We start from the raw sequence: 16801 nt of genomic DNA, 5'->3' as shown, positions 1-16801 counted from the left end.
ATACAACGCCTCAACAACCTCGGAATACAAGGAAAAGCTTTGGACTGGATCATCTCATTCCTCGCCGGGAGAACCCAGAGAGTCCGCCTCCCCCCATTCAAATCAGAGGCCACCAAAGTCATCTGCGGCGTACCACAAGGATCATCACTCAGTCCCACCCTCTTCAACGTTTACATGAGTCCCCTCGCTTCCATCGCACGACAACACAACCTCAACATCAACTCCTACGCAGACAACACCCAGCTGATCCTCTCCCTTACCAAAGACCCAAACACCGCCAAAACCAATCTACACGAAGGAATAAAAGAGGTAGCCGAATGGATGAAGAACAGCTGTTTAAAACTAAACTCAGACAAAACGGAAGTCCTCATCTTAGGATCATCCCCCTCATCCTGGGACGACTCATGGTGGCCACCGGCCCTGGGTGCAGCACCCATACCAACAGATCACGCACGTAACCTGGGATTCATCCTGGACTCCTCCCTCTCGATGGCCAGACAAGTCAACGCCGTCTCATCTTCATGCATCAACATCCTACGCATGCTCAAAAAAATCTTCCGTTGGATCCCCGCCGAAACAAGAAAGACAGTCACCCACGCACTGGTTACTAGCCGACTGGATTATGGAAATACCCTATACGCCGGAACCACTGCCAAACTACAGAAAAAACTCCAACGCATCCAAAACACCTCAGCCAGACTCATACTGGACATCCCCTGTCAAGCTCACATTTCCGGTCACCTGAAAGACCTCCACTGGCTCCCCATCAACAAGAGAATAACGTTCCGTGTCCTCACCCACGCACACAAGGCCCTCTACGACCTAGGACCCGAATGCCTCAACACACGACTGTCCTTCTACACACCCACCCGCCAACTACGATCATCCAATCAAGCCCTCGCCGCAATTCCGCGCATCCACAGATCCACCATGGGAGGAAGATCCTTCTCCTACTTAGCTCCAAAACCTGGAATTCCCTCCCCACTCACCTCCGCCTTACACAGAACCACCTCTCCTTTAGAAAGCAGCTAAAAACCTGGCTTTTCGATAAGTAATTCACCTTCCCTCCCTCAAGCGCCTTGAGACCCTCTGGGTGAGTAGTGCGCTATATAAATTCTTGAACTTGAACTTTTTATAACACTGAACCTGCAATTCTTTTTTGTGCTGTAAAAATATGCACCAGTTTGCCAATATTTTTTCAATGTTCTATTATGGAACGTGAATTAAGAATACCTAAGGAGGGGTGTCTGACTTGCCTGGCACTATTTCACCACCGGAGACTATCGCTTTTAACCCAAACAATGTGAAAATGGTGCTGGACAATAGAGCTTTTCATCATCTTTTGAACCTGAAGTGGGGTTTGTGTATTTTGTTTGGTTAGTGAAATTCAAGTATTTAGAACCTACCACCAAATATCACCTCCCTCGCATGCAGTTTTAGCTGTATGTACCCACATCAAACACCATCTGTCTCCAAACCCTACAGATTTAAGATATAGATTTAAGATATAAGTAAATGCTAATTATTTGACTTATCTTTTTTAACTCTGAAGAATTGATCATTTTATTGTCTCTGGTAATTCATCCACTACAACGAAATCGAAGGCTCTTGCATCTGCGACTTTCTGTTCTCTTGCAAGTGAACAGCTTCAGTCCAACAGCCCTCTTTATATTGACCCCCTGCTTCTTGAAACCAGGCGTGTGCTACAAAAATGAGAAAAAAAATCTATTAAAAGACCGTTTCCACTTATGAAACGTCAAATGGTAGGGAACAGATGTTAAAATAATATGTATCTTTAACGTGACCTATGTCTCCCTGCATTGGCCATGAACTATTTTCTAAAAAAAGAAATGAGATTACAGTAGATTTTCAAGGATAAAAGCTATGAAAAGGAAGCCCTTAGGTGAGCCACACTTTGACGTTTTCAGAAGGAGCTACATGAAAAGTATACTGAGTCCGAACTCCCACTGAGCCTAAAAAGCCTTTGATAAAAAGCTAGTTTTTCACATCAATAGAAATAGAATTCTTTATTTTAGGAGTCCCCTGATAAATCATTTTCTTTATTCAGACTGAAAAACAATTACACGGGCCTAACATTTAAGAGGCAGCTAATTACTATCACATTTGTGTCCCAAACACATGATTCTTGGCCTGTAAAATCTGAACCGGAAAGGAGGAAGCCCCTTTACAGGTGAGTTGGGTTGACGTCCTTGGTTCGTTGGAATAAACATCTGGCTTGGAAGCTACAACTACTTGAGAATTGACTTTTATCTTTGTAAAATGAAATGAACAAAGATGCCACCCGTGCGACAAACAGATCCGCAGAAGGAGGAATAATAGTTTGGGTCGGTGTCAAATGATGGGCAGCATTGTGTATGTGTACGGGAAGCGGGTAGGCCATTCCTCAAAGTCTAAAATGGCTGCTTGTTGCGAAGAGGCCTGCTGAGGCCTACGCCGGCTGGGAACGCACGGATACTCCCTGCCACCGAGGACAGGCCCTGCTGGCGCTCTCGTGATGTCACTGCCATGTCACCTCAATGAATGCCTTTTGTGACACACTGCTGCCCCCCCATATAAAGCTGATGAGCTGGGGGGTCAGGCTACACTGGGAGCGAGCACACACACACAGCGACGGCGGCCGCTCTGCTGCCCGAGGCTGTGGTCTGCACGATGAACGACCCGAGGCCCTTGAGTATGAGGACCAGGTGAGAGGAAGGGGCGGGGCCAAGAGTTCATTCTAGAACGAATGACGAAGCCAGCACGATGGTTTCCTTAGAGAACCTGTTTACAAGGCCGTTGTCCATTTCATAGCTGTGGCTCTTTTGGGTGGAATACTACTACCTTATTGAACAATTAACGAGTGGCCAGCTTATTTCGCTAGGGTCGGTAATAGGGGTCAGTAAAGTCACACCTGTTGACGCCTTTTTAACTTTAGTAAGTTAGGCGCTCCTACTAATTAGTTGTTAATTTCAGAAAGTGATGCACTCCTGCTAAAACCTGTGAACTTTGAGGACGCAAGTTTGAATCCCAACAAGGTCAGCTCAGCCTTTCATCCTTCTGAGGTCTATAACATGAGTATCAGTAAATTGGACCATAGCCCTTGCTTCCATTTGCAGTGCTTAGAAATAAGCTCAACTATGAAAACTGGTGATTGTACATCTCTCATTGCCAGTTTGTCTGCTTTGGTATATATTTACTCGAATTCGTAACCTGGCCAGTGTTCCTAAAAGACACGAGACTTCTATGTCACTTCAGAAACGGACTTTATTAAAGAAAAATTGCTTAATTTTTGTGTTTATGTTTTGCAGTATTAATGTGCTCGAGTTGAAATTCCAGGGCACCAGTTACAAGTTGCTTTCGTGGAGGAACGGTTTCACTTTATTAGTAGAGAGAGTGGGTACTGGTGAAAATTGAGCTTAACTTAGCTCTGGTAGACCTATGATGGGTACTCCGTTCCACCCTGAGTCACTGAGCTCTCTGGAACAATGGTTGTAAATATCGAAAGGAATCTGTTTATTAGTGAGGGCACTAAGTTTTTAAAAACTAGTTTCAAATGCTCCAGATTCATTCACTCAGGACACTAGAAAAGCTTCATCATGGCAGTGATTCGGACCCCTGCATATTTAGCACTGGTGAGCTAGATGAACAGAGCATGCACCTCTGTGCCTTATGGTCAAGCCACCAATAACACTCCTTCCAAGTACACCAAGACAACATACCACCTAGACGGACCCATGGACAGGCGGGTGAGGTGCTTCAAACATCATTAGCTACTTGTAGGTTGACCAGAATTTTAAAGCCAAAAACCGGGACATTTCACGAAAATAGAAGGACTACCATTTGACTTCCAGCGAGCGGATAGAATGACAGCGCCCCTCACCAGAGAATTACAGAACAGGCAGTTAGAACATACATAAAATGCAATTTTTTAAACCCAGTAGCTTGCCTGCTAATTAAATTGCTTTCATGAAACAACTGATAACTATCCCTGCTTTGTAAAAACATAAAAAAGCACCTGTCGCCGATTTCCGTCAACCATCTCTAAAAACCGGTACAGGAGCTAAATTTCCTGAAATCTGCCGGGACAGCTAGTGAAACACCGGGATCCCTGGTCACCCTAACTACTTGGCACACATGGGTAGTCACTGAGAGAGACATGAGCCACACTGGTTATTTAACTATTTTATATTTAACTTTAAAATATGTTCTATTTTTTAATAAATTATTTTAACAGTAAATTATAATCATTTATGTTTTGAAATAGTGGAATTTAAATTTAAGATTATTTCCTATTGGGCTTTATTTCTACACCTAACTCTATTATTTTTCTATTGGAGGAGTTTGCAATACCAGCCGTTGGCAGCATCCAGTAATGGACTCTCTTCATCACTGAGATGCAGTAATTTACTGGTATTTTGGATCCCTTTTTGGTTGTAGCAACTCTAAAAGTGCTGCTTGTTATTAGTAATGGGCTTATTATGTTGTGGGTATCTCTACATTCCTCCCTAAACCTCTTCCTAACCTTCACTGAGCCAGCCTAAATCCCTCCTTCCTCCACCCTAATCCACTCCCTTTTATTTATAAGTAGTCTCCAGGCAATTCCCTGTGTCCCTCCCACATTCACTACTAACATGTACATCTGTGTGTGCTGAGACTCTGCAGTTGGGGCAGAGATCTTCGCACATAACAGTACTGACGGGAAGGAGGCATAAACTCTACATGTAGGTTTGTGAACAGCATTTTGTAGTGTGTTTTATAGTACTACAAAACGTAGTAAAAATATGCAGTCTGTGATTAGCCCCCTCAGTATTTAAATTGCTAGTACAGGTTAATTGGCTTTAGGGTAATCCAATGTTCCAGCTGTCCAATATTTGTTTTTCTGGAACTGACCTACTGAAAGGAGCTCACTGTGGCAGTTCTGGGACAGGCATCAATAATTGTTTGCAAATCCTGACGTGACTCAGTCATCCACCTACCTACCATCACTCTTCAGCCACAGAAATGTGGCTGAAGATGAATAAGTGGAGAACTTTGGACTAAAAACCCCCCTGAATTAAAGACCGCTGCCCGCCCGTGCCGCCATCAGAGAGAGCAGGTTGTTGATCCTGCCAGCTGGGGTTGTGGTGCAGACGGCATCCAACTGCTCCAAAAGAAGACTTCCAACGCATTCACACACCATTATCCCAACAGAGCTGGCTTCCACTGATGGTGGAACTGGTACCGATGGTATAGGACAGCTGAGCGACCCCTAGTGCACCTGAATTGCACACATAAATGGTTGCTGAAAATTACTACCCCCTTGAGAGTCCAAGGCACCTGAAGGTGTCTCACCTGGACTGTGAGAACAGAGACACCAGTTGCTACACAATGGACCCAAGGCCACATGCGCGCGAGACCCTCCCATGTGGGTAGAGCCGACTCCCGTACTGTCAAACCAGCTATTGTCTTTTTCTGCTGCGAAAAGTGAGGCACCCGCTACCACCCTATGTCTAGATATCCCAAATTCATTGTTGCCCCTATGTGAACCAGGGGCACTTAATGCCGCCTATGTGTCTGGTCCCATTCTCATCAACAGTGCTTATGCATATGCTCCAGAGCGCCATACCTGCTATCGTCTGCTGCTGCCACAAAAGCTGATGGGGCTGATGCCTGGTGCTCCCAAGGCCACCTGGTTAAGTGAGACACTTGCACGTGGGTGGCACGGGCCCCCGTAATGTCGGACCGGCTGGTGACTTTTGCTACCTCTAAAATAAGGCCTCCAATGCCTCCCTCTGTTTTTGAGGCATCTGATTGCCTCCTAATGGAGGACATTGTTGTACAGTAAATTCCGCCCGAGGAGAAAGGCCCACACTGGGGAACTCTCTTGCAGCACACTTGTGTATGAGAGCCGACCTCCATCCCTCCAGACTTGGTCAGCTGACGAAGATAGCGTGGTTTTGGCGGGGCACCTGGTTCGGCCCTACAGCAGTTCCCTATGATGCCCTGTCAGTCCTAGTGGCTGAGGGCGAAAGCCCTACTCCCTACTGCCAGACAAGAGTGAGTTCATGGCACTACATGGTGGATTCGAGCCTTGATTGTGATGGACGCTTCTAGCAGCTCTCCTCACACACTCAGCCCCAGTCTCTTTTGGACACTTGGATTAAATATTACCTATATGTAGACAGCAGAAAACTCTACTACAAAATCAAATCAACCAGCAACATCGAGCATCTTAATACCACACCTGTCAAGATACTATCTTGGCTAAACACCAACCACCTTAAAATGAACCCCAACAAGACTGAACTGCTACTCCTCTCCCCAAAATACAAACCCATACCTATCCAAGAAAGGCTCAAGAATTTAGGCACACTAAACACTTCTCCAACACTGTACAACTCCATAAAATCATTGGGTACCACTCTGGATAAAGACATGTAAATGAAGGAGCACATTAATAAGTCAGCCAAAGGAGCGCTCTTCACACTAGAACATATTAAGAAAATCAAACCATTTATACCCCATGACGATCTTAAAGTGGTAGTCCAATCTCTAATCCTCTCGAAACTTGACTACTGCAACACCATCTTCACTGGACCTCCAAAATGTCACCTTGTGCCCCCGAAGAGCAACTCTCAATGCGTCTGCCAAACTAATCACAGAAATCAACCGATGTGATCACATATCACCTGCCCTTAAGAGTGTCACTGGGCTTCCCATTGAAGTGAAATGCATCTACCAGATAGCTTGTGTCCTCCACAAAGTACTATATACAAAAAACTCCAAATACCTAGAATCCAAACTATCAAGAGCATGACTCTGAGAAGCTCCAACTCTCTTTTTCTCATACCTCCTAAACTTACGAAGAAATCCTCCCAAGCACGCTCCTTCTCTGGAAACGAACCTAGGATTTGGAATTCACTTGCTAAGAACCTTTGCTGAAACTCTTCCTTTTCATGCTTCTAATTGGACCTCAAATCTCTACTGCTTAAATATTACTTCAAATCACACACACACTCACTGATTTACTTTTCCCAAGGAGCCAACCCTTATCAACAAGATCAATCTATACTGCCATTTCCTTAATGCTATATTGTGATATAGATTTGAGTCTACCTAACTACCTCAACGCCTTTTGTCCTATACTTTCCCTCTGATGGTTTCACCCACACAATTCTCATGTACATCCTCTAAACGTATTCGCGAAACATGTAAAGCACTCAGATATCATCGGATTTAGCTAGTGCTATATAAAACTCAATTAAAAAAAATGGATATAAAGATGTATTCCTCAGTAGGGTCTAACTCTGATTTTACTTATATTCATAGAAAAATTAGATTTAAGGCTTGACTGTTATTTTAATGAGATGTGAGCATCATAGTTTTTAAAAGCTGCCATCTGTAAAAGTCTCCAGATTTTTGTAACTTTTCTTATTCTGAGTGCTCAATATATGCCACTTTCCTCTGCTGCTATGCTTCATCAGAAAGTGAGTGCCCAGCTTTTATTATTTAATTTTCAATGACTTTCTTATTTGTACACAATACTCATCTCAGCCTATTTTCTGTTTTTTAGGGATTCGCCGACGCGTTCGCCCAGTGAGGAGAGGAACAATCGCTCGCACCACACATCAGGATTCATGAATCACCCCTTGATGAAAGTGCACAAGTAAGCTGGGTTCCTTTCAGTTGTAACCAGTGTTTAGTTTGCAAGATAAGTGCCAGGGCCCAAGATATTTCTCAGGCGGCCATTGCAATTTGCACCACTTACTGTCCCTGCCAGCGCTGCCAATACCAGTGACACCAACTTACCATGATTCCCCTACATACTTCGGGCAAATGTATCGAAGCAGTGTGTCACTTTTGCACCACACAACGGGGTGCAAAAGGGATGCAACTCTTAAGTATGATTTATCAAGCCACGCAAGGCCACCTTATGTGGCTTACTGAATCTAGGGTAATGCAACTCAGTGAAAATCCCTGTGTTGCCTTACTCTACCTGAGGGATGTGTTCCATGGGTGGAGCGTGGGTGTTCCTACTAGGGGTGGGTGGAGTTTGCGGAGTTGCACTATGCTGAATCCTACAGAGTTGCATAAAAACTCAGTTGAATTCTGCGGAGTTCCACTCCACCCTAAATGGTTTTCCTGCAGCCTCCTTTAGTGTCAGCAAAGTTTGATGAACGAATCTGACAAACATAATCCCAGGCCTTTGCCATTAAACCCAGGGCCTCATAACAACCTTGAACCTGCTATTAAACTACGGGGCGCTATTCTTACCCATGTTGCAAAGTCATTGACGCCCCCTTTCTCCCTTCTTTTCATGTTACCTCCCCACTCTGTATGCCACAGAAGGCCCCGGGGGCTTCAACTCTGTGAGCTGGGTGCTGGAGGGGAATAGCAGGAAGCAGTTATGATGAGCGGGAAGGGAGTAGAAACCATGGGTATTGCTCACCTGGCGGAGCGAGTGAGAGAGTGGTCAGGTGGGGGGTGTTGCCACAACTAATTCGCAGCTGGTACCCCCCACCCTGGTGAGTTCTAACTGCACCGTGCTGAGGTGCTCTCTGGGCTACTAGCTGCGGGCACACTTTGATTCCTTTCTGGTGGGCTCCACAAAGCTGCAACTCATTCTCGCACCCTGGTGGTCCAAATATTCAGGTGTGCCAAAGCCCCAGTCCAACCTGGTCCAGCAAGGGCCAGGCCGGGAGCAACATTCCCCTTATTAAGCTCCGTACAGACCTTCACCTGCTGCAACTCTTCGGTCACTGCCCCTGCCGCCCTGACGGCTTTAGACGGCTGGGCTCTCTAGCGTTTTTTGGTTACAGCCTGCCTGGGCTCTTCAGATTCTATCTTTGTGCCGGCAGAGTCTTCTTAGTAAAAAACGTGGGATTAAAATTGGACCAATCTCTCAATATGAAGGACCACATTGCAGCTACGGTGAGTTCCTGTTACTACAGCCTTCGCCTTCTGCGCAGGATAATACCATTTCTGCTGAGAACCATCGTAGAACCGTGGTCCAAGCATTGGTTATTAGCTGTCTGGACTACGGAAACGCCTTACTGGCGGAAGTAGGTGAGACACTATTATCTAAGCTGCAAGTGATTCAAAACACTGCAGCAAAGATGACATTAAATCGGCCTCCTGGCTCCCCCTCTCTTCCGCTACTAAGGGCACTCCACTGGTTGCCAGTAAAAAAGTGATCCTTCTTTAAGATCTGCTGTCTCACATTTAAGACCTTGCAGGGCAAGGGGCCCTTGTACCTTCAAAAGAAGCTTGTTAAACAGTCTTCGGATTATAATCTTAGGTCTAACTCACTAGCTCTGCTAAAGATCCCCCGTATTCGTCTCTTACCCACCGGGGGTAGAGCCTTTTCATACATTGCCCCAAAGTAATGGAACCAGCTCCCAGTGGCCCAACGCAAATGCACCTCTTATTTGGAGTTCAGGAAACATCTGAAAACTTTTCTATTTTAATTGATCTGCACCAATCTTCCTTCTCTCCTTCCAACCTCACTGTTTCGCTTAGATAACAGGCCGAGATGCCCCCTGGGTGAGTCGAGCGCTATAGAAGAGCCCCCTAACATAACATAACATAACATAACATAACATAACATAAAGTTTTATCCAGCTATGCCAGACTGCAATCGATACTGGTGGGAGTGATTCTAATGCTTTGGGGTCACTGCAGAGAACCGGATTACTGCTGTTTCTAGTAGAGTCACCTGGGAATCAATCTAAAACTATGGGTGGGGGGCAGCAAACTCCACTTCGCAGCGGTTTGCAGAGTTTTTGCTGAACTCCGCATTCCAAGGAGAGCATGGAGTGTCAAAAACTCGGAATTCCGCCAACGTAGTGGAGTTCACAGGTCACCCCTAGTTCCCCCGCATCCATCCATTGATTTTGGCACATGCCAGATTTCTCAACAATAGTAAACCTGGAAAAGCATCATAATGCTACGCATGTTTATTTCTCCTCTTTTTTTCTTCTCTCTGTGTGCTGCATTCTCCAGCAAACATGGATAAAAAGAAAATGCCTCAGGGAATTGTTTTTGTTCAGGAAGGACTCCCTTCCTGCACACAAACAATCCAACTTACAATGCACGCACCCTTGCAATGTTGTGCAAGAGCACCTGTGTTGGCGCTAAGCAGACTGCACAAGGAAAGGACAGAAATCCGGCGTATTATGCTAAATACAGTGCATTTCTGCCCTTTCCCTTTTACTCAGCGCTGCATGAAAGCAACATATATATATATATATATATACCCCCTTGGGCTATACTAGGTGACCCAAGGCTGTAAGAAGGGCCTAAGCGCCATGGTATTACAACCTTTGTAATTGTGTATTGAATTATGAACACTTTGCTCATGCGCTTTGTTTAAAAAAAAAGAGTCTGACAGAACCACTATGGGGTGGACCGTCATAAATTTGTGCCGGTGTTACTAAATAAGTACCTGAGCACCAGCAAACACTGGCACAAAGGAGAACACTGGTTGTAACCCAAAAAGAAAAAGATGAACACCTCTGCTCTAAACTGAGAACCTTCACACCATGCAAGGCTATTATGAAACATTGCTCAGAGGAGGGGGCTGCGGAGTCATATCTGATATAGAATCAGGGGGTTTCTGCTGATTTCTTGCAAAACAGTCAAAATAAAAAAACATACAAGGTTGAAAAATGAACTGATGTTCCAGTAATAACAGAACGAGAGAAGTGAACATAACATGATTAAACGGCTCTAAAACACTGGAATCATTTCTTGGCAGCCCTTTCATCGTTTTATTTAGAATACTTTGACATTTTAGGTTAAACTCTCCTTCAAAAAGAATAATTTCTCCTACTCCTCGCTCACTGGCCACTCCCTCCCACTGCGTGCCAACTCAAGAGATGTGTTTTTTAGACTCCTTGGGCACCATCAACTGCTGTCCTCTTGGCCCCCAGATCTGTCAGACGTTTGGTAGTGCCAGGGTCAATTTTCTTCTAAGTATCAATAAAAAATGTATCCTCTAGGGATAGAGAAAAGACTGCATCGCAAGCATCTGTCACCATCGAAAAATAGCCTGAATGACACATAAAGCCCTCCACCACAATACCCCTCGATATCTCGTCCAGAAGCTCGAACACTGCCGGCATCCTGATCAACCAATCCTTCTCTGGGATCACCCCAAGAATTTGGAACACATGACCTCCTGAAGTCAGGATGAATCCCTCGATCATGTCCTTCAAGAAAAAAGTCAAAGAACTCCTTCTGTACCAATTTCTCCCCTAGATCCAAGACTCTAGTTTCCTAAGTCGCTCGCAGGACTATTTATCTCTGCCTACCTTAGTGCGTTCCTCCTAGCAGTACCCACTCTTGCCCCCTACTTCCCAACATTGCCTGGGACTTGCAGTTGCCTGAATTATGATACTACAATGGTAATAGTGATGGAACTTTGATATTCGGTTGTTATCGATTTTGCAGTGAATTTGATATTACTGTATCTGCTACTGTGTAATTATAAAGTGCTCTGATACTCGCAAGGATATGTCTCTAAGTGCCAATACGTTAACAAACAGGGATACTTTTAAAATCAAATGTATTAGGCTTTGTGAGTGGGATGCTTAAAAACTGTGGGGCCTGGGGCACAACCCCCTCTGCCTTCCACCTTGTACAGAGCTTTCCCTCGATATGAAGGCCTGGGATGTCACAGGGAAGGAGCGGAGCAAGGGACCATTATACCACAGGCCCTGCCTTTTCTGGGCCCCGCTTTCGCTCAGCTACATTTTCTTATATATTTTTTATTCCAAGCTACCTTGCCACCTTCAATAACAATGAGGCTGCTTATGTGGCCAGACACCGAGATGGCAGCAAATACTATAATTTTCCTAGCCCTGAAGTACGTTATTTTTAATAGTTAGGAAAAGGTGCTTATAGCACCTGACAAAAACGGGAGAAGCTTCTAGGCCATGCATTACATTTTGGCACCAGGCCTCACAAAATATTCTGACAAGTCCCCTAGTTCCTGGACCCTTGGTGGTGGTGTTGGTGGTACTTCTCCAAAAGCTGGAATTAGGACATTTCTCAAGCAAAACTGCTACAATCATAGGTCTCTGATTGACACTTTTGGATAAAATGCAAGTTAAGAGCTCCTAGGTTTAAGTAAACTGAAGTAGGTTTACCAACAGTAAGTGTTGTGAATGTGGGTGAAGCAAGACAAGTGGATAGGCTCTTAGATAAGACATCTAGCCAATCTCTGTAAGCTAGTTCTGAAATGTCATGTGGTGCCAGATTCTGTGATGATGGCAAAGAAGAGGGTTTACCAAGCAGGTTGTGAATGGCTAGTTCCTCTACAGAAGAAACGTTTGATAAGAGCTCATTTAAATAATAAATAGCAGTAAAAAAAAGTATGATAATTTGGGTTCTTATAAAGCAGTGGTGTTGGTATTCCATGCAGGAGATGCCCAACCATAACCACACCCACTTATTGTTCAACACAGACATTGTTTAGTCATAAATAAGTCTGGTAGAGTATGGCAGTCTGAGCTCTCAATCAATCAATCAGGGGCTTATAAAGCATGGCTTCTCACCGGTGAGGGTATCAAGGCGCTGGGGGGAGAGAGGCTGCTGGTTCCTCTGGGTGGAGGATCATTCGAAATAGCCAGGTCTTGAGGTCCTTCTTGAATTAGGCCAGCGACGCTGATTGCCTGAGGTGGAGGGGCACGGAGTTCCCGGTGGGAAACAGCACTTACTACGCATTCTTTACATCACATGCCAGTACAACGCCATTGTTACAATGACCGCGTTGTTACATCAGAAACCATTACATCGCAAGTAGTTGCGACTTGCGATATATGGCAGAAGGTGTTGAATTTACAATCCAACACCTTCCCTGCTGTTCCACAAACTGGAGTAGGAATAGAAAAATATACTATTCCTAAGTCCATCAAGCTTCCTACAGCAAGTTGTTGTACGAGGCATAGGAGCGAGAATCAAAGAGCATCGGCCTGCTCTGATGCAATGAAACATGGGCACAACCAAGAGTGCAGGAGAAGCGAGACAAACTATGTGACAGGGATAGTAGACATAAGTTCAAAAGTGTGATGCCTAGAAGAAGGGTCAGCAAGTGCATTGTGCAAGATCCATTTATTCACTGTGGAGGAAGTCCAAATGGGATTGAACATTAAGTCAATTGAATACAGACAGGCAGCTGCATTTTACACAGTCTGAAGGCAAAAGATATTAAGTTAAGCCAAGTAAAACTGTATTTTTTATAACCCTAATGGAATGAGATGCCACCCTTTATCACCAACACTCACCCTTCAACTTGAGACAAGGACGAACTTTCCTTAGGCACTTCAAAATGGAGTAACATTTACTACAAGCAATATTGTTGACAAGTGGGAAGAAAGTAAGATTAGTATTTATGGTACCACCAACATTTTAGGTCTGGGTAGGCCAAAAGCCAGTGACTACCAAACAGGCCCAGATCTATTTTATCTGCATTCACTCTCAAAAGCTTATTGGCCATCCAACCTGCGGCTGAAGCAAGACATTCCTGAAGTTTAAGGGTACATTCAGACTCAATTGTGCTGTTATATTGGGAATTGTCTATCAACAACGCTGTTTAAGAAATTAAAGCCAAACGAAAGAATACAAGCAACAAAAAAGCTTAAATAACTGAACTGAGGCTAAAGAACTCCACAAAGTTCTCAATAATTCTTAATAAGTCAATGACCAGTTTCAGTTTCTTTAAGTACTTTAATTCACACACAACTAAATACTAAACATACAATTACAAATGTACACAACAAACACAATATGTCTCTAGCACCACCTAAACTAGAGATCTGTGTCAGAAGGTTCACAGTGGGAAGTTCTTCATATTGCACTTGTCACCTAGTTTTCCATGTAATGCCATTTCATCTTAGATTTGTCAGAGAGCTCACAATGTGAAACCACAACCCTACTGCATTTGTTAAGGAGATCCTAATGGAAAACCAGTTTCTCGGACTATTAGTATTGTGGGCTAGATGCTCACAACACACAAAACATAACATGTATAAATCTATGTCAACCAGTGCTTTTTCTTCAAAAGGGAAAAGTCTTTTAATGCACACATCTAACTGCTATGTCCAAAGTTACACACATTACAATAATTAGAGGTCTACTGCCTTTGACACCACATTTAATAGTCAATGAACCAAGCCTATATGCTTTAACATGAACATAAATAAACATGAAATTGTAGCCTTTGCCTAAAGATACCCATCACACATTTTAGAAACCTTAATTCTTCCTGTGGGGATGCTTGTCTTCTGTTTAAACCAGCAAGGTTTCCATAACCTAGAGATAGGACTTCTGTTTGAAACAGTAAAACCTGTCCAGGTGGGATTGCAAGGTTTGACACCAATTCCCTTTTTCCAGATTGCCCTTCCAAAGATAATGTCCATCATAATATAAGATTGAGAATCTACTTTGAAAGAGCAAAATGGAAAAATGAAAGATGGTGCAATTAGAAAACATGAACCTGACACTTTTGGGAATAGCCAGCCGTGCTTAGCATACCATGAATGTATTGGACAGTGCCATGCATGGGCTTCCAGACCTATTATGTTTTAGCAAATCTATATGAAGGTTGTACTGAAAAATGCCCCTCACCTTTTTTTATGATCATAGCCTCCAGTTGTACAGTATTAAGCATGAACAATATCACCATAACTAGTAACAGCTACAGCCACATGGACGTCATTTAGGGGGTGTAATCATGTGTATGTCAGTGAAAGTGAGTGAATCAGTGACTCCAAGTAGATGAGATTGAGTCCTACATTTACCATTGCTTTCACCCAGGGCAATGCTACACCAGAGATGCTGTGCTGCGTTGCGATAAAGAGAAAAAGAAAAATGCACCATATCTCCTAAGATATGGTGCATTGTTTCTCTCCCTCTCTGCACTTTTGGCAGCTACACACCAACGCATGCAGCCTTGCTCCACAGTGCAAGGGTGTGTGCGTTCTCTGAAGCACAGTTTTGTACTGGAAAGCGTACCTTCCAGTACAAAAACTATGCTTTAAGGCTTTTCCCACTTTGTATGTGCGCTGTACATGCAGCATACATGCAACGTTGGAAAAACGAGAAGAAATCAAAACATTTCTCCTCGTTATGCCTGCCTCGAAAAGTTGGAGATTTTGGTGAAAATTCCTCTCTTCCAATGTTTATAGATGGGGATTTGGTTCAAAACTCATGGACGGTTGCATTGGAACGGCCATGCACTACCCATGTTATGCAGGGCCGGACTGGCCGTAGCGGGCACCGGGGGGCAGTCCCCTGGTGCGCGGCACGGGTTGGGGCCGGTTTTGGGACCCTGGGGGCCATTTTTGTTACAGGGCCGAAATCGGCCCCGTAACAAAATCGTCCGAAAACCAGCCCTAGAGCTTGGTGACACCTCCAACACTCCTTTCCCCTGGGCGGTGGGCGGGGCCGGTTTTGGTTCCCAGTCCGACCCTGGTTGTTTGTCACTTGGTGTTAACTTCACTGAAATAACTTGCTGTTCATGATTGGGAAAGCTCTCCTCATGTGGCCGTTTGTTTGTTTTAGGGGTGGCTGTAGTCTGCATGTGCTGGTTCCCGACCTTCACCGTGTTGATGTTTGAAGCCAGTTTGGCAGTTTTTTATGTTTCGTTGGCCCTTGTTCTCTATATTATCTGTTGCCCCACCCTCTCTTGACTGGAGCTTGGAACTTGCTCGAAGTTTAATGTTGTGAACAATGAGTGCAACTTAAGAGTTTCAGCTGTAGTTTCTGTTGTTAGTTTGTTTCTTTGCTTGCGCTGTTGTTTATTTTCTCTCTTACTAGGCAGGCAGGGTGATTGTGTGTTAATTTTAGAGTGTTGTGAGTCTGGCGTGGGCAACATGGAACCTGCATTGAGTCAGCTGGGTGGGTTGAGTCTCCCCAGCTTGGGGGCTCTGCAACAATGTTGCGGGACTATGGTCTGTAAGTCTTGAAGTTGGATCTTTTGGGGTAAAATGTGATGTTGCATGGACAGTTGCCATGCAACTCAATCTCAGTTAGTGGCCCGCAGGCACCTGTGCCTTTTTTGTTTATTAGTACTAAGTCTGATCTGGTCTATTTGGGTTGCTCCTGTTCCGGGCTCCTACTATCCATACATAGACCTCCTGTCAGGTGTTTTACTTCATCTTGGACACAGTTTAGGAACATCAGAAGAGTTGATAAACTGTCAATGATGGATGAGCAACGACTTGACCAGATTTGAGGCTGATTGTCCCAAATTATTAGGTTGTTTAGGTTCTCAAGCTTACTGTTGATGCATGCCGTAAACAAGGCTAGGATGTACAGATGGTCACTTGTATGTCTAGTTTATCTGAATAGTAATTTAATGCAGTGACTGTTGTTTGGAGCGTTTGCAGCAGTTTTGGCCATGCTGCCGACATTGAAGAGGAAATAGGGTCCTTTGTTCTAGGTTTGGGTTTCTGGTTAGACGGTCAGGCGGTGTGTTTAAGGAAAAAAGTAATTCCAAAAGTGATTGATCTTTTAAGCCAGTGTCTACTTGCTTTAAAGAGGCAGTTGATGTGCCCAGGTTGAGAGGGATTTGAGGCAAAAGTGATTTGATGTTTCCCTTCGGTGATCTGACCCATTGAGCGTCAGGAGGGCTAGATGTGTAAGTGCTAGTTGAGAATGTTTTAATTTAACTGGGAAGCTTGAACGCAGGTATTGTTGTGACTCAGTGTTAGATTGATCTGTTTGTTGCAATTGATTGTTTGCAGTTAACTCGATGGCTTTGCACCAAGATTGTTCAATTGGTGATTGTGGTTGAAGATAGTCCTGAGGCAGAGGAGGT

The 16801-nt window shown here is 44.3% G+C and overlaps 1 long non-coding RNA gene across 1 annotated transcript in view; it reads left to right on the top strand.

The window, feature by feature from the left end:
* The window catches only part of LOC147701160 (uncharacterized), a 114063-nt gene that overhangs the window by 76165 nt on the left and 21097 nt on the right, over positions 1-16801 (top strand). Inside the window, exon 2 of the long non-coding RNA XR_015297159.1 lies at positions 7553-7645. This is a non-coding gene — a long non-coding RNA (uncharacterized LOC147701160). The remainder of the gene's footprint in view (positions 1-7552; positions 7646-16801) is intronic.

Source organism: Lissotriton vulgaris, chromosome 7, assembly GCF_964263255.1.
Source record: "Lissotriton vulgaris chromosome 7, aLisVul1.2, whole genome shotgun sequence".
Taxonomy (NCBI): Eukaryota; Metazoa; Chordata; class Amphibia; order Caudata; family Salamandridae; genus Lissotriton; species Lissotriton vulgaris.
This window is presented reverse-complemented; position numbering and strand designations above follow the sequence as displayed.